A 26603-nucleotide genomic window follows, 5' to 3' on the forward strand; every position below is an offset into this window, starting at 1 on the left:
AACTGATAGTGGTTTAGTGACTAGCCTGGAGTTACTATAGTTTAGTGACTATACCTGGAGTGGTATAGTTTGCAAGTGTCTAAAATCCTATATTTCTGACTTCAAGCCCATTGTTCAATTCATTGTTTCAATGATTACAAAACACAGTACTTGGTCTATCTTCAAGGTAGTTAACCAGAAAAACATATCAGTATGATACTAGTTTTATTTTCATCTAATATTATCAAATGATAACAAGGATTTGGTTTCCTTTTGCTGGGGTTGAATCATATGGGTTCCTCATTTGGGGCTGAGAACCACAAGGTCTCACTGGTTATTTCAAACCCTGACTTCTTTTTTATTCCTTTCTTAAAACTATTATTTCTTTGGGGATTTCTCTGAGCACATTACTGTTTCTTATCTGTTTCCCTTTAGTTCATTGACTGGGGTATCAAACTGACCTCCCCTCAGGCTTATCAGCTTTGTTCAATTCCCCTCCTCTGGGTGACTAGATGTCTAAGATTTGAATTCCTTCTCTTTAAAGACATGCTCCCTTAGGATATCCATTTTATATAAACTACATACCCCAAATTCACGAGGCACATAGAAATTTTATCAAGAGGTTTCCCCTTTCCTCCCATCCTTTTTTAAATCTTCCTAATATGCAGAGGAATGTTCTATTCTTAGAAGCTCCAATGACCATCTGGCCTAATTGAAATAGAAAAAAGAATCCACTCCCTCAAATACCCAAAAAACTACCTCTTATTTGTTCCAAATCCTACAATAAAAGAAAAACCTTTACCCATTGAGGGTCCCTTCTCCTCATCCTCCATTCAACTTTTGGATGACCTTAGTCATTTTTTTCCTGTTATTAAACCTAAATTTACCTTTTTGAAGATTCCACACATTGTTCCTAGTCCCAAGCAGAACCTGTTAAAGTCTTTTTCCATCTGAAAGACACAGAATAGATAAGTACTGAAGATAAGGTCCACGAAAAAGGGAGAGGAGTAATGGAAAAAAAATCACATCTGAAAAGCTGGAGAGACTGGAAATGGAGGGAAAATAACATATTATGCTCCCCTAAAGCAAACTGTCTCAGTATACCTAAAACACTGCCTCCAGTTACATTGGGGAAAATAGTTTCTAACTAAGGGCATAATATATATTGATTGCCATGTCTTAGGAAAACATTTGGGATCTTCAAATACAGATGGTGACTTAAGCAGGTTTTGCCATCTGTAAAGTCCTTATTCATGGATTATCTGACATTTTTTATATTGAGGAATCTTCTCAGAAATCATCTTGTGACATGTTTGAAAAGGGATTAGAATTTAGAATGTAAAGACAATATAAGTGGGGAGGGAAAAGGGGGAGAAACCAAAATATAAATAGAAGTTTTTAAGAATTGAAAAATTTTGACCTAAATAAAATAGTTTCTATATCTGGAATGTATCCTTGTCCATTCATACCTATTTTATTCAGCCATTCCCTAATTGATGGGCATCCCCTCAATTTCCAACTCCTTGACACCACAAAAAAGAGCTGCTGCAAACACTTTTGTACATGTGGGTAATTCTCCCTCTTTTATGTTCTCTTTGGGATACAGGCCCACTAGTGATATTGCTGAATAAAAGGGCATACACAATTTTATTGCTCTTTGGGTACAGTTTCAATCACTCTCCAGAATGGCTGGATCAGTTCACAATTCCACCAAAAATGCATTAGTGTCCCAGTTTTCTTATATCTGGAGGGGGTTTTCCTAACATGAGCTCCTATATCAATGAAATGATAAGGCCATACCTGCCCCATCCCTTCAAAATAATTTCTCTCTTTAGAGAATATAAACTCCTTGAAGGCAAGAATAATATTTCATAGAAGCAGAGATAATAGCATAGAAACAGAATGTTACTTAAAATGTTTCTTTGAATCTCAGGGCTAGATACAGTAGAGTGTCAATGAATAGTGAGTTAAGTTAATTAACAATAAAGAAGTGAAATACTATATTTCTTTTAAGGGAGTAGACTTCTTCAGGTATCACAAAACAAAAATTTTGTCAAGATTATCAGGAAGAGAGAGAGGAATAATAAAGATCTTTTAAAAAGTGTGAGAGAAGATTTAAGAAAGTAGGAACTCAGTAGTTACATTTTACAACCAGGGTTTACATACAATAACATCTGGATTTAAGGCTTGAAATTATTTTAAAATATTTTTTCCAGCTTTTGGCTTCTTCCAGATTGACCATGACTATTTAGAGATGCAAATACCAAGAGAACAAAAATATATTAATTCCCAGAAGAGGTAGCATTTATCATTCCATATTCAAACCAATAACTAGAAAGAAAATCTAGAAGCACAGGTCTCAGGGAAGGAAACATTTTTGGAATTCAAGGGCCATCTCCAGGATCTGTCTTCAGGTAGATTGAGCAGATTGTTTCCTGAATAGTGCCAAAAGATTTAAAACTGTGTCTTAGCTAAATCCTAATTTTCCCCAGTTTTAAGAAAAATGCTCTGCATATAGTAGGCATTTAATAAAATGCTCGTAATAAAAAATGTAAAGATAAAATATTGCAAAAATGTACCAAAATATTAAGAACTTTTTTTTTGGTGGTAGCAAAAGAATTATCAATTGCATAATGATTGAACAAACTATGTAAGTTATAGGTGTGCTGGAACCAGCTCATACTGAGAATGGGTTATTAAATTTTCAGCATGAGCATTTACACCTTGGAAATCAGCAAACACTATAAATCAGAGCTTGATATATTGTTTTGTTGATTGTCTAGACTTAAAAACATGATAAAAATTATAATAATGAAGATTAAACTTAAAAATGTGCCAGGAATATATGCCAGTTAAATATTTGGCAGCACAACATCTGTGTGTAATGCATTATTTATTGTGCAACAAGTATGATGAATAAGAGAAGTCTGGAAAGATTAAATGAATGATGCAAAGTGAAGTAAACAGAACCAGGAAAACTGCAACTATAATGATTAAAATAATGTAAATGGAAAGAACAATGAACCCCAAACAATCCAAAATGAATGCTGAAAAATTACAAAGAACAATCCTAGAGAAGATATAAACACATTATGGGGAAGGGGAGGGAGAACCATGTGTAGAACATTACATAAAGCCAGATTTTTTTTCAATATTGCTCAATTTGTTTCCTTTCCTTCTTCCTCTTCTATCTCTGTCTCTGTCTCTCTCTCTCTCTCTTTTTTTTTTTTTTTTTTTTAAATATGTGATAGGTTCCCTGGTAGAGATACAGGTGAAAATCTGGGCAATGTAAAAATAAAATACATCTATTAAATCAATTAAAAAGAAAAAAGTTCACTATAGTATAATATAATTTGAGGCATATTGAATATACTAAGTACACCTACTCTTATATGTTTCCCAAGTATCTCTTCCACTAAACTATCCAAGAATCTAGAACTTTCAATATTCCTTCTTTGAATAAATGTTTTGCCTGAGAAGGTCAATAGATTAAACTGTGATATTAGACATTAATTTTTTTAGCTTGAATTAGTCCACTAAATTAGTGAATTCAAAGAAGAATTAAATATTGATGACAAAGAGGGGGAAAATTACTGAGCAGGATCCCTGAGGAGGGAAAGAAAAATGGAGTGGTAAGGAGAGAGGGATCACAGGAACTATTTTATGACATAATCTAAGATTAGCCTTCAGTGGCAATTTGCTACTACTTTATCAGGGTTCAAAGAGGAATTCAGTTTGTCTTAACCTTTATTTATTTATTTACAATATATTATTTTAAAAGTTTTTTTAATTTTTAAAAAATTTATTCATTTTTAATACATATTGCTTTTTGAATTATATTGAGTGATAAAAATCAGATTAAAAGTGAAAAACCATGGGGGAAAAACAGAAAAAAAGAAGTGAACAAAGCATATGTTGATTTACATTCAATCTCCATAATTCTTTTTCTGGATGCACATGGCATTTTCTGTCCAAAGTTTATTGGGATTGTTTTGGATTGTCGTAACTTTTAAAGACTTGCTTTAAAGACTTTAAAGATCTTGATTCAGGAGTGTCTGGCATTTCATATTTGGAATTGGAATGGAATGAGACACTAAAAATTAATAAAAGAAGGTTTTTAGTAATAAAAGAAGCCATAGCATGGAAAGGAAAGATTTCCAGTCTGAGTGTTGGCAATACCAATGGGATAGTGAAGCCTGAGTTCTGAGCTTAGCTCCTGTTTCTTTATGGGCTGGATTTTGTATTTAGAACATTAGGAAGCTATAATTATGATCCAAACCTTAGTCACCTGAGCCAATCAAGTCTCCAGAACAATGTACCTTTTACAGAAAGAACTAACCTAGCCTACTTGGGATATATTGCTACCAGCATATCAACTTCTTCCTTTAGAAGCTATGGAGATCTGGGGGAAGAACTATGCTGTTGGGAAGAACTATGCTGTTGACTAAACCCAGTGGGGATATATAACTAGGGGTTGGATATTCAGACCTGGAGTAGGGGTGAGTAGAATCTTTTCCCTTAGAACTTCCAGGTTTATAGAAAAGAGAAAGACTTACATCAAATTATCTTCTACATAGAATAAAGCTAATCCAATTCCAATTGATCAATGATGGACAGAATCAGCTATACCCAGAGAAGAAGCACTGGGAAATAAGTGTAAATTGTTACCATTTTTTGTTTTTCTCCTCAGGTTATTTTTACCTTCCAAATCCAATTCCTCCTTTGCAACAACAACAACAATAACAAAATTCGGTTCTGCATATATATATTGTACCTAGGATATATTATAACATATTTAATATGTATGGGAATGCCTGCCATCTAGGGGTGGGGGTAGAGGGAAGGAGGGGAAAATTCAGAACAGAAAGGAGTACAAGGAATAATGTTGTAAAAAAATTACCTATGCATATGTGCTGTCAAAAAATGTTATAATTATAAAATTAATTTTAAAAAATTTTTAAAAAAGAAAAGAGAAAGACTGGGAAAATCTATTAAGAAAGGAGTCTGAAGAGAATGTTCATACTCATTGGATAGATAGGCTGTGGAATTCTAGTCTTATTGAATGAAGTTGGATCATTTGATACTAAACCTCACCTTCTCATGCTTTCAACTTTTTCCTTTAAGAAAACAAACAAAATGTAAGAAAACATCTCATTCTTTTAACAGAAGGCATTTCTCTGACTAGAATTATTTCTCCCTCATTGTTATTAAGAAATGTTAAGCATTTGAGGTTGAGGATGTTGTAAAGCTTCAATGATTTCATAGTCTGCTAAATGGTTAGGAAGATAAAGCTCCCTTTTAAGAAAAAAATCAATTGATAGGTTTGTTCTTTCCTTAAGCCTCATCCTTGCTTGGTAGAAATATCCTTAAATTAGGAAGCTGGAAGATTTAGCTTATACTTTGAAAAATTGGATGGAGTCCAAAAAATGGCAGAAGTAAAACCTTTAATTCTTGGTTTCAGCAGCCCAATTGGTCAGTTGCTGTAAAAGACCAAAGGAAATCAATGACCACTGATAAGAGAAGTACATCAGGGACATTTATTAGCAAGACAGATACTGGACTCTAAAGCCAAAACCAGTTTATCACAGAAGCTGCAATTAGGGAGATAAGCTATTATAGATGCAGAGAAAAATATCTAATTTCTTGGGATTCTTCTCAATTCTTTGTTATGACCTTAGTTTTGTTCCTCACCTGTTTCCAAATACCACTGGGTGAAAAAACACTATTTAGCATGGTTCTACATGATTTGTTAGAGTTATAAGGGACTTCAGAGACCTAAGTCCTAGTCCAACTCTTTCATTTTGCAGATTAGAAAACTGAGACCGTGATGTCAAGTGACTTACCTGAAGTCTCGAGATAAGTCAAAGTGTAGCTAGGTCCCAGGTCACCCGAGTTCCATCCCAGTCTTCTTTTTTAATATATGTATAGTAAAGCCCCATTCAGGTGGAACAAAATGAACCAAAACCTTTAATTGATTTTCCTCCTCAATTCCATTCTTCAACACTTGTGGGACTTGTCCTAGGCTCTGTACAGATTCAGTTGAATCTCTTACCCCTGAATTTACTACAAATAAAATTAAATAAAAGAGAAATAGAGGTTCAGCATGAAGACCTTAGTCTTTTTTTGTTTTTTGTTTTTTCTGTTTGATCTGCTCCTTCTTTCACAACTGTGAACAACATGAAATATAACCTATATCAAATTAAATACTATTTTTGGAAGAGGGGAGGAAAGATGGAAAGGAAAAAAATTTGGAACTCAAAATGTTGTAAAAATGAGCACTGAAAATTGTCTTGACATGTAACTGGGGAAAAATACTATTTAAAAAAAGACAACCAGAAATACAATTAATTAGAATACTTCATTTTTTGGATCATCCAGTTAAGGAAGGTTTTATTTTATGTAGTTGAGATGATTTAAATGTCAAAATCAGTTATTTGGATTCATTGAAACCTGTCTACACTATTCTGTAAATAGCTGGACCCAGGAAGCATTGATACCACTTGGGAAAGGAGAACAAATGACAGCTAATCAGAGAAATTTAGGATGTTTTGGAATGGAGAAGACTGAAGGGAGGATAGATTTTTTTTTTTTTTTTTTACTCATACCTCTGATTTCATCATTGTAGGAAATTCCTGGTGAGGAAGCTGTCTCCATTTTTATAAATGGGTATTTGACAGCCTTAGAAAATGACCTATAACCCCTGAGCGAGTAAGTGACTTATCCAGGCTTATATAACTAGTATGCATCAGAGGCCTGGCTTGACCTCAGGTAATCCTGACTTTGAGGCCAATTTTCTATTTACAAGGCTGTGTCACATCTCAGGAATCACTGTCTTCAAATATTTGAAGGGCCATATTTGAAGATGAGACTTGTTCAACTTCATCCTAGAACCAAGAATAATAGGTTGGTCATTACAAAAAGCAAATTTGGGATTAAAAAGGAATAACTTCCAAATAACTGGATTTATATGGGATGCTTCAAAAAGTAATGAATTTTCCTTTTGCTGTAAATATTTCTAGTAGATGATCACTTCTCAAGGATGTTACAGAAAGTTTTAGGTATAGCTTTGAGTATATGACTTTTGAAGTCCCCTGTAATTCTGAGATGCTATAAATTTACACAAAATTTAGCAAAAATTGAATCTTCTTTTTAACTAAGGGCTTAATGCCATTTTTAAATTAATAATATCTTCTTCTTGAAGAATTTCAATATTAGAAAAAGGGAAAATGAGATCTAAGATCCTGTATTATTATACAATAATAGATTTCCAAGTAGTACACTTTCTCTTTAGCCATGTCTATTTTGGATCATCAAAGAGGGAGCAAAGTGGATTGGTACAGACATTTCAGACATCTGATTATCAATTCATTTTGTCACTCTCTAACTACTTATACCACAACTCCTATCAATCATCATCATATTACAATTCATAGGATAAAATCTAAACAATTGTGAAATTATTCATTCTAACAAAAAGTTGGTAGAACTGTTTTAGTCCAATGTTGTCAACTGGGCACTGGGACTGAACCTGTGATTTCATAGAATTAGGGAACTGCTGAGTGAAAATACCTTCTTTCATGAATCCTTTGCTAATCTTGAAGAGTATGATAGAACACTGAGAAATTACATGGCTTGCCTATCATTACACATCTAATTCCAAAGGATTAGAATCCAGTTATTCTTGGCTCCAAAGCCAGCTCTCTATTCAGTACATCATGCAGCTTCTCATTGTTAAATTATTTAAAATAATGTTTCCTGCATAATTGTCTCCTCTGTTCGAATAGAAGCTCCTTAGTTCAGGTTTTTGCATTCGTATTCCTGGTACACAGCAATAGTAGATGTTTACTAAAAGTTTGCTAATGAAAAAACAGTTTTCAATTCAGTGAAACAAACATTTACTAACTAGTACAGGCAAGACATTGTATCAGGCACTTATAATTACAAATATGAAAAATGACAATCTTTACCTCCAAGGAACATGCAATCTATTAAAGGGAAGCTAAAAAAGATGTGTATATGGAAAATTATAATTCAAAACATCAAGGGGAGACAAAGGAAGTCTAGATGAAAGTGCTCCAGGAGAGAAGAGTGTTTCTGGGAAGAGGTGGGAGTGGGAGACACAGAGGGCTTTTGGATGAAATGGTACCCTTGAGGTCAGCTTTGAAGAAAGAAAAAAAAATGTATAGGAAGAGATGAGAAAGGAGGATGTTGTAAGCATGGAGGATATCCTCCATGAATGTACAGGAGGAGATGATAAGGCCAGCTAGGAGCACAGTTGCTCCAATTTGATTGGATCATAAAGGGCATAAAGTGGATTAATGTGGAATAATTTTATGATTCTTTTCAATGATGAAGTGATTCAAGATAATTCCAATAGACTTGTGATAGAAAAAGCCATCCATATTGAGAGAGAAAACTATGAAAATTGTGGATCCAAGCACAATGTTTTCATCTTTTGTTGTTGTTTGTTGGCTTCTTTCTTTTTTTCTTTCTTGTGCTTTTCTCCCCTTTTGATTTGATTTTTACTGTGCAGCATGAGGAATGTGAAATTAAGCTTAGAAGAATTTCAGATGTTTAACCTATATTTTGGATTGTTTGCTGTCTAGAAGAGGGAGGAGGGGAGAGAGGGAAGGAGAAAATTTTGGAACACAAGGCTTGGCAAAGGTGAATGTTGAAAACTATCTTTGCATGTATTTTGAAAAATAAAAAAAGCTATTATAAAAATATTGAATAAGTCTAAAAATGTAAATTGATCCAGATTATGGAAAGTTTTCAGTATTGGGATAAGAAAAACATTTTTCCTTAGAGGCAAATAGGAGTCACCAAAGGGTTTTTGGAGGGATGCTAGGGAAGAGGAAAATGACAAAAGCTGTCCATTGGGAAGTTTTCTGGCAGCTGTGTGAAAGATGGTTTGAAAAGACAATAGACTGGGGAAAAGGAAGACCAAAAACTTGTTATAATAGTACAAAGAAGATATAATAAGGACTTGAACTAAAATAGTGGTCACATGATGAAAAAATGATCTGGAGTTGAGAGATGTTATGACAGAATTGGCAAGATTTGGTACTTGACTCCAAAGCCAATTTTATCAATTAAATAAAATTACTTTGTAAGAAGGATGCACCTATTTGCTATCAATAACTGGTTTATAATTTGGAGCAACTGTTGGATATGATGATTGATGATGATGATGACAAATGACGATGATTTTTGACCAAAGCTAAGATTTTATTGCAGCAGGGTACTTCAAATAAAGAATTTTCCTTTTCCAATATAAAGTGACTATTGGGATGTACCTAAAGGACTTAGAGAGTTGCCTAGGGTACTGAGAATTTAAGTGATTTGTGAGGTCACACAATCAGAAGGACTTGAATACAGGTCCTTATTCTAAGGGCAATCCTCTATCCATTATGGCATTCTTTTTATAATATTTGCATATGTTTGCTCACTTTTTTTTGGCAAATGATTCTTATTTTGTAAATGTCTACAATGATGCCTCCTTAGCTATCTATATCTATAGCTATTCAATCTCTCTATTTCTATGTATATATATATGTGTATATATATATATCTACATCTACTTGTCTATATCTTTATGTATATGTCTAAATCTAAACCTATATCTGTATCTTTATATATGCACAGCATCTTGTCCAGAAGAAGGTTTTGGTATCATTTAAAAGCCTTGATGTTGGACAATCTGCTCCTACATTATATAGCATAGTGATTTTCTTTCACTGGTTCTGTTTTGTTATAGTACCCAAGTCTTTAAGGGAAAAAAAAGTAAACATTTCCCTTTTTAGTCTTTTAATTTCTTGTTCTGATATCCTGTTAAACAAAAGGTCAGGGTGAAGCAGATGGGCCTGAGGATCATTTTGTTTCAGAGTGCAGAATTTTCTATGTTTAACCCAACAAAATTCTACCCAGAAAGAGGATATGCTCTGTGAATATATTAAAGAAGAGATTGCAAGTGCAATGGCATTCTTATAATCAAATTTGTATTTTAAAATTTATTAATTAACTATTGTGTGCAAGGTCCCATGTGGGTTACATGTGTACAAACATATATATGTGTGTGTGTGTGTGTGTGTGTGTGTGTGTGTGTGTGTGTGTGTATGGGTGTATACATGCACACACACATACATATTCATTAGCAAATAGCAATGGATAGACACTATGTTTTTCAACACATTTTTAGCTTTCATGTTTACTTTGAAGAAACTTTTCTTAAGTCTAAAGGACTCTGTGAGATGATAGAAAACTGCTTATAAAGTTAGAGAATTTAAGTTTGAATCCCTATTTTTCTATTTATCATCTCTGTGACTTTGGGGAAGTGACTTAACTGTATATGGCTTCCTCATCTGTATATGGAAGAAGCTGAACTGAGATGGACTTCAGTTTTTAATCTCAAGTTTAAGCAATGACTTAAATAACTAAGATGGGACAGGACAGTTTTCACTCTGTCTTTTACTTATGTGTGCCAGTATTTGGGAAGGAATTTTTTAGTTCATTATTTTTTATAAAAACAATGCAAGCTTATTGTTCAATTCATTCTGTTGTATTTAAAATCAATTTTGTATCTCTCCCACTTTTCTGGGATCATAGAACTATTTAAAAAAATGAAACCATATACATTATGCATCTTGGGTACTAGAAGTTAATCAAAGATAAAAATTTAACTAATTGTATTTCTTCTGTATTTGGGATTTGGATCTTGAATAAAATATAAGAATTTTTCTCCCTCATCTGAGCTTGGATCTTGCAATAACACTTTTACTTTCTTGTCTTTGAATTGCCTGACTTTACCCAATTATCCTGTTCTGTTGTTTTCTGAGTTCTAGAAGTGATTCCAGAGTATATCCAAAATTCTGTTGATGTTATTTAAACCCTAGCAGGTTCAACCAAATTGGAAAAGCTTTGATCTTGAGACCAATCATGGACTGTTATCTAAGGTCTGACAAGTTCATTACCAAAAGGAGCAGGGATATCGGGGGAAGAATTTTTTTTTTTAGCCATATCAATTCAGGAGACTATCAACCAAAGAAGAAAATATCTCATCTGCATGAATGGAGGGAGTAAATTAATTGCCTTAATGAAATTGTAGGTATTTGGAAACATCAAAGTATCTGGAAGTAATTGTACAAAAAACCTACTTATGATGATACTTACACACACACACACACACACACACACACACACACACACAGACACACATCTACATTTCCAAGACAGGCTGGCATTTTGCATAAATATGTGAAGGGTATGAATTCGTTTGTTGAGTCTTGTTCAAGATTTCTTGACCTGGAGTTTGTGAATCTTTAAAAAAAAATTTTTTTTTCATAACTGTTGGTTATGAACATTATTGGTTTCCTTTGTAATTCTGTGTATTTAATTTTATCCATTTAAGATGTTTTTCTTAGAAGATATTCATAGATTCAACTAGACTTACCCAAAGGGGTCCATAAATAATAATTCATCTATAATAATAATAATAAATAGAATTTATATGGTATTTTAATGTCTGTAGAGCACCTTATAAATATTATATTTTTTGAGCCTTACAACAACTCTGGGAAGTAGATGCATTTATTATTTTCATCGGTGGATGAGGAAACTGGGATAAAAAGTAGTTAAGTGCCCACAGTCACATAGCTTCTAAGTGTCTAAAGTGGAATTTGAATTTCAGATCTTCTTGACTCCAGGTCTAGAAGTCTATCCACTGTACCATTCAGTTGCCTTTTTGTTGCCTCAATGTTTCTACCACACAAAAAATTAATAATTTCTTCTATGGACCAATAAAAACCCTAATTTCCAATAATATAACTTAAGTCAACCTCTGATAGTTCTCTATTCAGCCCAACTGACTGAAGTAGAAAGATGAAACAATTTTCAAATGTCTTATATAATTTGCCTAATTGCTCCAAATTTTCCTTCACAAAATCTTTGGACTACTCTATAGAGTACTATTCTTTTTATCATAAGCTGAGAAACATTGATATAGTGAGAAGAGTCTAAACTGCCTCTAAGTTATAGCAAGTTATCCAATTTCTCTAAGCTTCATTTAAACATCTACAAAAATAAGGGAGTGGAGCTAGTGGCTAGATAATCTTTGAGGACTTTTCTAAGTCTAAAATTTTATGATTCCATGAATGATAAACTCATTGATCAATGAACAAACTTTGTCTTATGAATTTTTGATCCAGTTGCCTTCTTATCAATGCAAATTTCGAATCAGCTCCTATTTGGGACTCTGTGAAAAGAAAGTATTTTGCTGAGGAAGGATGTTGGTAGGAGTTAGATCACTAATGATCTTGCTGGTTATTTCTATCTTTTCATTTACGTCAGAACTGAGGCAATATTCTCTTGATACTAGACCTTTAAAATATGAAATATCCATAAATAGAATATATCGTTGCTATGTAAAGCTGAATGTAAAAGTTGACCTTCAGTGTCTATTTAAGAATGATGCTACCTATTCATACAGTGGGTGTTATCTTTTTAAATACAGATCATAACAAAAATAACAGAATTGGTAACATTGTGGTCCTTGAGAATGATGTAGGTTCTTTTATCTGTCTGATGAGTCTAAACTCAGGTCTTTGGAGAAAGTTGCTTAATTTGTAGTTAGCTACTTAATTGTCTGAAACTATCATTGTTATGTGTCTGGTGGGGAGTCCTTGACATACAGAGTTCACATTCTGTAATAAAAAATAACAAATGACTAGTATTTTTCTTAAACATCCATGTGTACATACACACATACGTATTTACACAGTAACACAAACATATATGTATTTTTTGATACAAACCCCAAATTTGTATGTAACTAACTTCGATATTTCAAGTATATGTGATTTTATGTGGGTGGTTTTCCAGTGACTGCCATCTTTTTGCAATTTAGTGGACCATTTTTGCTATGCCTGAACCTGTCACACTGTGGTCAACTTGGTGGTAATATTCTCTGAATTTTGGTAGACTGATTCTCAGATAATAGATGAAAACAGACTTAAGGGATGTGGCATGCTAGCTATTTTCAAGTATTTCTTTCTTTTAAAAATTTTATTTTATTTTCAATTCAGAGAATTTCCATAATAGTACAATGAAAAAGATGATTGCACATGAAATTGCAAATCTATCATGTACATATATATGATGAAGTTATATAAATTTCTTTTTTTCTCCTTCTTGGCTGCCATCAGACACAAATAAGTATATATACGTAAAATTACTGTATACATACTTCATTTATCAGTTCTTTCTCTGGATTTAGATAGCAATTTTGTCTATATGTTCTTTATTTTTAATTTGTATATTTACAATAGTCAAAATGACTTAGTTGCTAAAAGTTATTCTAAAGACAATATTGCTATTACTGTATACATTGTTCTCTTGGTTCTACTGCTTGTGCTTCTTGATTCAGAGAGCTGTCTCACTGGTATTATAGGGTTGATTTTTATTTGGATCTCTGAGACAGTAGGGATGGGATGCAGCTTTATTTGAAACTCAGACCTGTTTCTTGTTTCTTTTTCTCTGTTCCTGGATTTCCCACAGATATTTTTTTTTCGGAAACTGCCCATTGTGAATGGCTATGTGGCCCAGTAAGCTAGTCTGGAGTGCTGTAAAGACTAACTGGCTATCTGTTCTGAGTAGCAGACTTCTGTAGCCTGGAGCTGGGATTTCCACATTTCTTCATCTATCATGGAGATAAATGAAGTTTCTTTATCTTAGGTACATGATTTCTATTTTAGAGAGGTTTGAGAATTTAACTAGATCATAGAAAATGTCTAGTCCTTCATCTTACTTTTAATATAACCCTGGATCTTAAGTTTAAAAAGTACTGAGAGATATTTGGAAAGATAGGTTGAGTGTTGGTCCCATATGCTTTCCCTTTGAGGCAGGCTCTATCTGCATGATACAAGCCCAGAATCCCATTTCCCAGAGCCCTTTGAAATCCACCAGATTTTTTTTATCCTAGTGGGACTCACCTAAGGGGAGAATATTTTGGGCTAGTGGTCTTTCTTCCTCTGGACAAGTCATAGTAAAAGGCTTGGTATTTATGTTACTTTTTCTGTCCCTTGCTGATCTCATTTCTGGTTTCTGCTTGTTTTAGAAATTGCTTATTCTAGTTGATCCTTGGCTATTTTAGCAATATCCCCATCACGGCCTGCCACAGCTGCCTTGAATTCCTATAGCTTCCTTCTTGAACCAGGAGAAAGAGAAATCTTCCCTGCTCCACTAACACCTCTGTTAGTTGTTTATGACACAGTTATAGGAAGCATGTTAATACCAAGACTGAGTCTAGGTAACAGTCTTTGTGAAAGCTCTTTTCTCCATCCTTGACTCTCTCCAAGGACCAAGGTAAGTCCAAGAGTATAGCTCCAGTGTATGAGCTGGATGTGAACCAATTATTGATCTTATGAATGTGGGATCAATGAAGCAATAAGTACCTAGGATAGACCAAAGAATTCATGTCTTGTCATGGAAACATCATCAATATGAGGACAAAGAGCCAAGTCAAATACAGCAGCTGGAATCCAGGAAGTACTTGGGAATGTCATACATGGTGGTTAAGTTCCCAAGCTAGTCCCCCAAAGTCTATTTTATCTATTACCAGCACATAGACACAGCTTGGTTTGTGACAGCAGTATTTAATAGCAGACATGCTCAGAATTTCTACCTCTGAAGAGAACATTGCAATTGAAATGCACAGAGCATACCATTTCATCTAATTTCTTCCACTAGACACATCCAGAACTGATCTTTTAAAAGCTATGGGTGCATAATGGTCATTGACTTAGGAAACAAACCATGGAATTATTATTTTTTTCTCCTAATCAACAAATGATGAATAAATCAAATTATGAAGAAAACACAAGGCATAATTTTCTAATTAAAAAGATCTATGTTTAGAGGATAGAATGGAATAAAATTATTCTATACATTCTAATCTCAGAGCATGGAGTAATTAGTCATTATGCACAGCTAACAATGCAGATAGTTCCCAAGTTACAATCTGGTTGAATTCCAAGAGTTCATTTTTTTAAAGTCACTTGTAAAAACTGGGAATGCATTTTCCCATGGAAACAATGTTACATATGTTCCTTGGGTTCCCAGGACTGCCAGCAGAAGTCTATTTAATCCATAATTTAATCCATAACTAATGGCAGATTTTACTAATCATAGAGCCTAATCACCAATGCCATTCCATTCCAATTCAATCCTAATTCAACAAACATTTGAAACACTATATGTCAGGCACCATTCTGTGTTAAAAAATATAAAGACAAAAATAAAACAGTTCTTTCTGGCAAGAAGCTTGCATTTTTACTGAAAGTATATGATATGATATGTAAGTATTTAAAACATAGAAAAAATAATGCAAAGCAATATCAAGATAAAGGCATTAGAAAAGGTCTCCTGCAGGAGATGATCTCTCAATTGACTTTTAATGTATTCTCGGAACACTATAAGGTAGAAATCAAGATAGCACATTTCAGATATATGTGTAAAGGTAGAGGTAAGAGAAGGAATAGTGTGGATAGGGAAATGGTAGCAGGCCAAGTGGGCTAGCATGAAGAGTATTTGGAAATGAAAAGGAAAATTCCATATTTGGAATGATTGGAAAATTAGGTAATGGAGCAGTGGATAGACAATAAGTTTGAAATCAGGAAGACTCAACTTCATGAGTTCAAATCTGGCCTCAGACATTTATTAGTTGTATGATCCTGGGCAAATAATTTAACCCTATTTATCCTAGTTATTTATCCATAAAATGGGCTGGAGAAGAAAACAGCAGATCACTGTAGTGCTCTTGTAAAGAAAATCCCAAATGGTGTCAAAAAGACTTAGACATGACTGAAGCAATTATAACAATTACAACAAAATCCTCATGGAGAGCTTTAAATATTAGAATGAGAATTTTGTATTTTATTCTAGAGGCACTATGAAACCCAGCAAAGATTTTTGAATAGGGATGACATGTAACACATCTAAACTAGGAGTCACCATGGTACATTGGGAATAGTTTTATATTTGGAGTTAAAGGATCTGGGTTCAAATTTACATTCTGGGGGTGGTTGGGTGGAGCCAAGATGGTGGAGAGTAGATACAATTGTATCTGACTATCTCTGAACTTCCTCTCAGATCAACAGGAGATTAAGCCTCTGAACTAGCTTTGGAGTGACAGAACCCACAAATATTTGGAGTACAACAAGTTTCCAGAAGAAGATACTTTGGAAGAATTTCAAAATAGGTCAGTTTCAATCAGGCAGGGGGAGAGGCTGCTGACCACAGCACAGGTTACCCAGAGTAGGAAGCTGGGATGGGGAGCCAGTAGGAAATCTACTGCAAGGATCTTAGGTTACTCTGTCCTGATTGCAAGCTGGTGGTTTAGCAGATTTGCTGTGTGATACCCAAATGCAGATATAAGAGGAATGTTTTAAACCACTGAGCCCTGGAAGAACCTGGGACCTGTGATTACCCAGTACCAGAAGCCAGTCAGCAGAACTGCCATAGGGCAAACTAAAGGGCTGTTGCCCATTTGCCTTAAGAGTAGACCTTACACTTAAAAAAATGAACAAAAAAGCAAAAAGAACTATGACCTTAGACAGCTTTTATGGAGAGAGCGAAGGACAGACCTCAAACCCTGAGGTTCCTATAGGTAAATCAGATACAGATGAAGATACAAGCAGGCCCCTATCTCACTAGCTTTCTTGGAAGAATTGAAAAAGGATCTTAAAAGAAAGAAGAAAAATGGAGAACGGAAATGAGATCTTTGCAAAGGGTATGGAAAAGGAAAAATAGAAATTATCTCTTTCTTTCTTTTTTTTTTTTTTTTTTCTCCTGAGGTTGGGGTTAAGTGACTTGCCCAGGGTCACACAGCTAGGAAGTGTTAAGTGTCTGAGATCAGATTTGAACTCAGGTCCTCCTGAATTCAAGGCTGGTGCTCTATCCACTACGCCACCTAGCTGCCCCCTAAAATAGAAATTATCTGAAGAAAATCTTACAAAATAGACTTAGTGAAATAGAAAAAAGCATATAACTCCCTACAAAATATATTTGATGAAATGGCAAAAGCATATAATTCCTTACAAAATAGATATGAAAAAGAAACCTATTCATTGAAAAACAGAATTTGTGAAATGGAGCAAAATGCAATAAAGAAAACTACTCATTTAAAAAATTCAATTGGCCAAATACACAAGGAGCTAAAAAAAAGGTAACTGAAGAAAATAATACACTAAAAATTAGAATTGAACAAATGGAAGTGAATGACTCAATGAGACTTCAAGAATCAAACAAAACCAAAAAATTTTTTTTTAAAAATAGAAGAAAATGTGAAATACATCTTTGGAAAAACAGTTGACCTGGAAAAATAGATGTAGGAAAGACAATGTAAAGATTATTAGACTTTCTGAAAACTATGATGAAAAAAAGATCCTAGACATCATCTTTTAGGAAATCATCAAGGAAAACTGTCCTGATGTCCTAGAACCAGAAGGTAAAAGTAGTAATTGAAAGAATTCACCAATCACCTCCTGAAAGAGACCACCCAAAATGATAACTCCAAGGAATATTGTAGCAAATTCACATTCTGCTGCTTAGTAGATTTGTGACTTGGACAAGTCCCTTAATCTCACTGGGCAACAAATTTTCCTTCATTTACAAAAATAAGGAACTGGGGTCTTCTTTTCTTTTTTTAAATTAATTTTATAATTATAACATTTTTTTGACAGTACATATGCATAGGTAATTTTTTTTTTTTTACAACATTATCCCTTGTACTCCCTTCTGTTCCGAGTTTCCCCCCTCCTTCCCTCCACCCCCTCCCCTAGATGGCAGGCATTCCCATATATATTAAATATCTTATAGTATATCCTAGGTACAATATATATGTGCAGAACCGAATTTTGTTGTTGTTGTTGTTGTAAAGGAAGAATTGTATTCAGAAGGTAAAAATAATCTGGGAAGAAAAACAAAAAAAAATGCTCACAGTTTACACTCATTTCCCAGTGTTCCTTCTCTGGGTGTAGTTATTTCTGTCCATCATTGATCAATTGGAATTGGATTAGCTCTTCTCTATGTTGAAGATATCCACTTCCATCAGAATACATCCTCATATAGTATCATTGTTGAAGTGTATAATGATCTCCTAGTTCTGCTTGTTTCACTCAGCATCAGTTGATGTAAGTCTCTCTGTATTCCTCTTGTTGGTCATTTCTTACAGAACAATAATATTCCATAATATTCATATATCATGATTTATCCAACCATTCTCCAATTGATGGACATCCATTCATTTTCCAGTTTCTAGCAACTACAAAAAGGGCTGCCACAAACATTTTGGCATATATAGGTCCCTTTCCCTTCTTTAGTATTTCCTTGGGATATAAGCCCAGTAGTAGTATGGCTGGGTCAAAGGGTATGCACATTTTGATAACTCTTTGGGCATAATTCCAGATTGCTCTCCAGAATGGTTGGATTCTTCCACAACTCCATCAACAATGCATCAGTGTCCCAGTTTTCCCACAGCCCCTCCAACATTCATCGTTATTTGTTCCTGTCATCTTAGCCAATCTGACAGGTGTGTAGTGGTATCTCAGAGTTGTCTTAATTTGCATTTCTCTGATCAATAGTGATTTGGAACACTCTTTCATATGAGTGGAAATAGTTTTAATTTCATCATCTGAAAATTGTCTGTTCATATCCTTTGACCATTTATCAATTGGAGAATGGCTTGATTTCTTATAAATTAAAGTCAATTCTCTGTATATTTTGGAGATGAGGCCTTTATCAGAACCTTTAACTGTAAAAATGTTTTCCCAATTTGTTACTTCCCTTCTAATCTTGTTTGCATTAGTTTTGTTTGTGCAAAAACTTTTTAATTTGATGGAATCAAAATTTTCTATTTTGTGATCAATAATGATCTCTAGTTCTCCTTTGGACACAAATTCCTTCCTTCTCCACAAGTCTGAGAGGTAAACTATCCTCTGTTCCTCTAATTTATTTATGATCTCGTTCTTTATGCTTAAATCTTGGACCCATTTTGATCTTATCTTAGTATGTGGTGTTAAATGTGGGTCCATGCCTAGTTTCTGCCATACTAATTTTCAGTTTTCCCGGCAGTTTTTGTCAAATAATGAATTCTTATCCCAAAAGTTGGGATCTTTGGGTTTGTCAAACACTAGATTGCTATTTTTATTCACTATCTTGCCCTGTGAACCTAACCTATTCTACTGATCAACTAGTCTATTTCTTAGCCAATACCAAATGGTTTTGGTAACTGTTGCTTTATAATATAGTTCTAGATCAGGTACAGCTAGACCATCTTCATTAAAATTTTTTTTTTTCATTACTTCCCTTGAAATTCTCGACCTTTTGTTATTCCATATGAATTCTGTTGTTATTTTTTCTAGGTCATTAAAATAGTTTCTTGGGAGTCTGATTGGTATAGCACTAAATAAATAGATTAGTTTAGGGAGTACTGTCATCTTAATTATATTCACTCAGCCTATCCAAGAGCACTCAATGTCTTTCCAATTATTTAAATCTGACTTTATTTTTGTGGCAAGTGTTTTGTAATTTTGCTCATATAATTCCTAACTTTCCTTTGGTAGATATATTCCCAAATATTTTATACTATAGACAGTTATTTTGAATGGAATTTCTCTTTGTATCTCTTGCTCTTGGATTTTGTTGGTAATGTATAAAAATGCTGAGGATTTATGTGGATTTATTTTTTATCCTGCAACTTTGCTAAAGTTCTGAATTATTTCTAATAGCTTTTTAGCAGAGTCTTTGAGGTTCTTTAAGTATACCATCATGCCGTCTGCAAAGAGTGATAGTTTGATTTCCTCATTTCCTACTCTAATTCCTTGAATCTCTTTCTCAGCTCTTATTGCCGAGGCTAGCATTTCTAGTACTATATTGAACAGTAATGGTGATAGTGGGCAACCTTGTTTCACTCTTAATCTTACAGGGAAAGGTTCCAGTTTATCGCCATTACATATGATGTTTATTGATGATTTTAAATATATGCTCCTTATTATTTTAAGGAATAGTCCATTTATTCCTATACTCTCAGAGGTGTTTTTAGTAGGAATGGATGTCGGATTTTATCAAATGTTTTTTCTGCATCTATTGAGATGATCATATGGTTTTTATTGTTATGCCACAGTCTCCTTGAGCTGTTCTACCTCAGTTTCCCTGTACTAGTTTCCCTTATTGTCCTGACAGAGTTTCCCTGAATTGTTCTGTCTCAAGTTTCCTTAACTGTTCTGCTCAGTCCCTTAAGTCGTAAAACCTCCCTGGTTCATTAAGACTGAGGACCATTTGCTCTAAGGTTATAAATTGCCAATGGGAGATGAGGAGCATTTCAGACTTTTTGGCTCCTAGCTCCTTCTGCTCTCAAAAATTTATGACACTGCCCCTCTAAAATATTCCAAAAGATAAGACTATCTCAGATACTTCACTGACATCTTTACTTCTATTTATTAGAACTTCCTGACTCTAGCTTTTAGTAAGAATTTTTTACTTTCCCCATCCTGACAAAAAACCAAATGGGTTATAACTTTTCCTGCTCTTCTTCTTTCCTTTGTCTGAAAAGCTATAAAAGTGTTTATCATGACCCCATTCATTACTGGATACTTTGAGACGAGAGTCCTGTCCAGTCAATTAAACTCTCCAATTAATAAAATATTTAAAAACTCTCTAATCTCTATCTTGCCTCAGTTTCTCCAGCATTACATTATTAATTTTTATTATTAATATGGTCAATTATACTAATAGTTTTCCTAATATTAAACCAGCCCTGCATTCCTGATATAAATCCTACTTGATCATAGTGTATTATCCTAGGGATAATTTTTTGAAGTCTTTTTGCTAATATCTTATTTAAGATTTTAGCATCAATATTCAATAAGGAAATTGGTCTATAGTTTTCTTTCTCAGTTTTCAATCTACCTGGTTTAAGTATTAGTACCATGTCTGTGTCATAAAAGGAATTTGGTAGGACTCCTTCAATCCCTATTTTTTCAAATAGTTTATATAGCATTGGAGTTAGTTGTTCTTTAAATGTTTGGTAGAATTCACATGTAAATCCATCTGGTCCTGGGGACTTTTTCTTAGGGAGTTGGCTAATAGCTTTTTCTATTTCTTTTTCTGAAATGGGACTATTTAGACTACTTACTTCTTCCTCTGTTAATCTGGGCAAGCTATATTTTTGAAGGTATTCTTCCATTTCATAAGTTATCGAATTTATTGGCATAAAGTTGAGCAAAGTAGCTCTTAACTATTGTTCTGATTTCCTCTTCATTAGTGGTGAGTTCTCCCTTTTCATTTTCAAGACTAACAATTTGCTTTTTCTCTTTCCTTTTTTTAATCAGATTTACTAAGGGTTTGTCTATTTTGTTGTTGTTTTTTTTTTTTTCATAGAACCAACTCTTAGTTTTATTAATTAATTCAATAGTTTTTTTACTTTCAATTTTATCAATCTCACCTTTTATTTTTAGAATTTCAAGTTTTGTGTTTGTCTGGAGGTTTTAAATTTGTTCCTTTTCTGCATTTTTAGTTGTAAACCCACTTCATTGACCTTCTCTTTCTCTATTTTATGCAAGTAGGCCTCTAGAGATATAAAACTTCCCCTTATTACTGCTTTGGCTGTATCCCACACATTTTGGTATGATGTCTCATTATTGTCATTTTCTGGGGTGAAGTTGTTTTTTGCATTGTGGTCTGAAAAGGATGCATTTACTATTTCTGCCTTACTGCATTTGATTTTGAGTTTTTATGTCCTAGTATATGATCAATTTTTGTATAGGTTCCATGAAGTGCTGAGAAGAAAGTATATTTCTTTCTGTCTCCATTTAGCTTTTGCCAAAGATCTATCATATCAAACTTTTCTAGTATTCTATTTACCTCTTTGACTTCTTTCTTATTTATTTAGTGGTTTGATTTATCTAATTCTGAGAATGCAAGGTTGAGATTTCCCACTATTATAGTTTTGCTATCTATTTCTTTTTGCAGCTCTCTTAATTTATCTTTTAAAAATTTTGATGCTGTACCACTTGGTGCGTATATGTTTAATATTGATAGTGCTTCATTATCTATGCTACCCTTTACCAGGATATAATGCCCTTCCTTATCTTTTTTAATTAGATCAATTTTTGTTTTGCTTGATCTGAGATGAGGATGGCTACCCCTGCTTTTTTGGCTTCACCTGAAGCATAGTAGATTCTGCTCCACCCTTTTACTTTTAGTTTGAATGTATCACCCTGTTTCAGGTGTGTTTCCTGTAAACAACATATAGTAGGATTCTGACTTTTAATTCAGTCTGCTAACTGCTTCCTCTTTATGAGGGAATTTACCCCATTCACATTTATGGTTAGAATGACTAATTGCCATCCTGTTAACCCCTGCTTATGCTTTTCTCCTTTCCTTCCCTCTTACCCCCCTACCCAGTATTAAACTTGTGAACACCACTTGCTTTTCACAGCCCTCCCTTTTTAGTATCCCTCCCCCACTTTAAAGTTCCTCTTCTTATTTTACTCCTTTTTCTCACAATTTCTGTATTCCCTTCCCCTTAGCTTACTCCTTCCCTCTCACTGTTCAATGAAGTGGAAGATGTTTCACCATAAATTGAATATGTCTATTGATACACACTATGTTCATCTCCCTCCTTTCTTTCTCTCAGATATAATAGGTTCCTTTGCCTCTTCATGAGATGTAGTACCACCACTTTACCCCTTTTTATGATATAATTTCCTTTCCACCTCTAGTTTCTAGGACACATTATACATGTGTTCTTTACATATCTTTATGGCAGAAATATAGTTCTCAAGATTTCTTTTTACCTTTTTAGAAATCTCTTGAATTCTGTATTTGAAGATCAAACATTTTGTGTAGGTCTGGTTTTTTCATCAAGAATAGATGGAATTCACTTATTTCGTTAAATGTCCATCTTCTTCCCTGGAAAATGATGATCATTTTTGCTGGGTAAGTTATTCTTGGCTGCATACCAAGTTCCTTAGCCTTTCGGAATATCATGTTCCAGGTCCTTTGTTCTTTTAATGTGGACGCTGATAGATCCTGGGTTATCCTTATTGTGGCTCCTCCATATCTGAATTGCTTTTTTTCTAGCAGCTTCCAATATTTTTTCCTTCATCTTATGGTTCTTGAACTTGGCCACTATATTTCTTGGTGTTTTGATTTTAGGGTCCCTTTCAGTAGGTGATCGATGAATTTTTTCTGTTTCCAAAACGTCTGGGCAGTTATCTTTGATAATTTCCTGGAAAATAGTGTCCAGGCTCTTTTTTTCCTCACATTTTTCAGGGAGTTCAATTATTCTCATATTGTCTCTCCTGGATCTGTTTTCCAGATCTGTTGTCTTTCCAAGATACTTGACATTCTTTTCAATTGTTTCATTTCTCTGGTTTTGCTTGACTACTTCTTGGTTTCTCCTTGAGTCATTCATTTCTACTTGTTCCAGTCTAATTTTCAATAATGTATTTTCTTCACTCACTTTTTTTTATATGTTTTTTTAACTGTCCAAATGAGTTTTTAAGTGATTTTTTTTCTTCTATGGAATTTTTTTCCATTTCATCCATTTTATTTTTTAGAGAGCTGCTTTCTTTTTCCAGCTCACTAATCCTGTTTTCCTTAGAGTTGCTTACCTTTTCTAATTCACTAATTTTATTTCTCAATGATTTGATCTCTTAACTTCTCCAGACTCTCTTGACAGGCTTCCCTTTCCTTTTCCCATTTCTCTTCCAGCTCTCTTGTGAGAGCCTTTTTGATTTCCTCTATGAGATTCTTTTGTATTGAGGAGCAGCTCATATCCCCCTTAGGGGATTCCTCTGGGGACAGTCTGTTTTTAGTCTCCTCAGTATTTTAAATCTGCTCTCTCTCCATATAGAAGCTGTCAATGGTTAGAGCCCTTTTGAATTTTTTGTTCATTTTGTCAGAGCAGAATCAAAGAAAACAAATTGACAAGAGAAACAATTGGTCTGTTTCTGGGGGGGAGGGGGCTGGATGGTGTTAAGCAGCTTCCTCTATAGACTGAGGGAGACAGCAGCGAGGCACTAACAGAACAGCGATGCCTATGATGCTCTGCGCTCTGAGGCTCTGAGAACCCGCTGAGTCACTCTGGGTGGGGGTGGGGGTGGCTGGGTTCTGAGAGATGCTGGCTTTCTGGGGTTTTATTCTTCACCTCCAGTAATTACACCTTCTCCGCTGCTCCTGGTTGCTGCCAAGACAGAGTATCCACACTGGGGTAAAAGTGTTTTCGCAGAAACAGAAAAGATCGTACCCCTCCCCCTCTGGTCTGAGCTGTGTGAGCTGCCTGTCTTGCTCTGGCTGTCTGCCCTCAGTCTGCGCCCAGTCTGATTGACCCTCCCCCGAGCAAACACAGACCTTTTCTGGCGACTTTCAAGGATGTCTTCTCTTGGTGATTATTTGTGGGTTTCTTTTCCGGTCAAGCATTAACTCCAAGGCTTGTCATGAAGTAAGTCCTGAGAGAAAACGCGAAGCTCAAGCAGCTGTCTGCCTCCTCGCCGCCATCTTGGCCAGAAGTCCTCTAATGGCTTTTCCAGCTCTAAATCTGTAATCTATGATCTGTATGAGAAATATTTCTATAAGAAAATTTATTCTGAATTTCAACTTTGGATGTGAGGAACATAAAGTCTTTCCCACTCTCTGTACAGTTATAGCAATAGGCTCTTTTTTTTTCCTTTTATATCTGGAAATGGGAATAAGTATTGTGATCCAACTGTGAGCACTTTCTATCTATCTATCTATCTATCTATCTATCTATCTATCTATCTATCTACTATTTATCCATTTATCTTTCTCTCTATCTATATAGTATTTACTAGCTCTTTGAGAGCAGGGGTCATTTTAATTTTGGTTTTTGAATTCCCTAGTATGTAGCAAAGTACCTGGCATATAATATCTACTTAATGAAATTCTCGACGATTGGAAAATTTCATACAATAATTTTGTGGGTGACTTTGTAGTATAAATGACTAGAAAGCTATCTTTAGAACCAGGAAGACCTGGCTTGCCATTTTGCTCCTGATATTACCAGCAATGTGACCAGGGGCTTGTCTCTTCATTTCTCTATAACTTAGTTTCCTCATTTGTAAAGTGAAGGCGAGGGATGATAATACTTGTAATGTCTACTTCACGGGAGTATTGCAAGGCTCAAATGAGATAATATATGGAAAGTTCTTGCTGAACTTCAAAACATCATATAAATGTCAGCCATTCTTACCACATCTGAAAAAAAATAAAAAGAGGAATCTGAGAGGAGCAATGACCACTGGACAATGAAAACAAAGGATAGCTCCAAGTTCTGACAACAGTCACAATTATAAAGGACCAGCTGCACACAGTGTCCTGGCAGGAAAGGAACTGAGAGCCTTGGGATGACAGCATTTAATCTGCCCTGGGTCACAGTAGTAATTTATCCCAGCTGAGTGCTTCTGAGCCCATCTCTGTAAAACCTCTATAAAGAGGAGAAATGTATCCCAAATCATGGGATAAATGGGATGCCTGGTCTCTCAATATTAGCACCTCTCTATGAAAGCTTTGGCCTAGGGCTAGGAGCAGGCAGAAAACTGCCTGGGGTTTGGGAAGATCATTTTAAAATTATGACAGATGTGCCCATTTTCCATGCTTGATAATTTCTCTTTAATGATATTCATTTTGTGATCTGTCAGACCACATGTTTAGCAATAAGCCTTTTGCAACAAAGCCTTCTGCAGACTATAAGGGGTATGATTCAATGTAAACTTGTCTTGCCTGGTTCTTTTCAGGGGTGCCAATTGTAAGCTTAAGATATAGAAAGAAGCAGAAAGGGGAGAGGACAAAAATAGGAAATTTAAGAAGAAAATGATGGGGGGGATAAAAGGATAACTTGAGAGATGGCTAATAATGTTATTTTTTTATCTTTAACTCCCTGTTCAATTTTCCCTAGTGGCCATTCTATGCATTTTCCTGTCTCACTGTCACCCATCCCTTTCCCACCCTATTTTATTTATTTATTTTTTTTGCTGAGGCAATTGAAGTTAAGTGACTTGCCCAGGGTCCCACAGCTAGAAAGTGTTAACTGTCTGAGACCAGATTTGATTCAGATTCTCCTGACTTCAGGGCTGGTGCTCTATCCACTGCACCACCTAGCTGCCCTGTTCCTACCCTACTTTTGTATCATCATTCTTAGAATATCATTTTGCCTTTTCCTTCTCTCTCATCTTGAATATCTAGACTCACATTCAATGGTTTCTATTGGCTGCCAAATTGAATCCAGGCTCTTTACCTGACATTCGAAGTCTATAGTGCTTTGGATCAAATTTACCTTTCCAGACTCATCTTTCACTATTCTCCTCTACATACTTGATTGTCCAAGTTATTTTCTCTCAAAATATCCCTCAATCCCACCCTTTACATCTCATTACACTTTCTTCAAGAACCTTTTTAAATTCCTTCTTTATCCATCAGCTAGAGATGGAATCTCCATCTTCTGAACTTAAATACTTTTCTCCCCTACACATCTCTTAAAGATCTCAGCCCAGTCTGCAATATATTCTAGTTGTTTGGGTACATATCTTAGCCTTGTACTGTAACTTCTG

The 26603-nt window shown here is 34.7% G+C and overlaps 1 protein-coding gene across 3 annotated transcripts in view; it reads left to right on the forward strand.

The window, feature by feature from the left end:
• The window catches only part of SCG2 (secretogranin II), a 74587-nt gene that overhangs the window by 15949 nt on the left and 32035 nt on the right, over positions 1–26603 (forward strand). The window contains exon 4 of one of the 3 annotated variants that reach the window (XM_074298602.1): positions 16123–16231. The exons of the other annotated variants lie outside the window; for them this stretch is intronic. The gene's annotated coding sequence lies outside the window, so the exon portion shown is untranslated. The remainder of the gene's footprint in view (positions 1–16122; positions 16232–26603) is intronic. 3 annotated transcript variants of the gene reach the window in all.

The sequence above is a fragment of the Sminthopsis crassicaudata genome, chromosome 3 (genome assembly GCF_048593235.1).
Source record: "Sminthopsis crassicaudata isolate SCR6 chromosome 3, ASM4859323v1, whole genome shotgun sequence".
In the NCBI taxonomy this organism is placed as follows: Eukaryota; Metazoa; Chordata; class Mammalia; order Dasyuromorphia; family Dasyuridae; genus Sminthopsis; species Sminthopsis crassicaudata.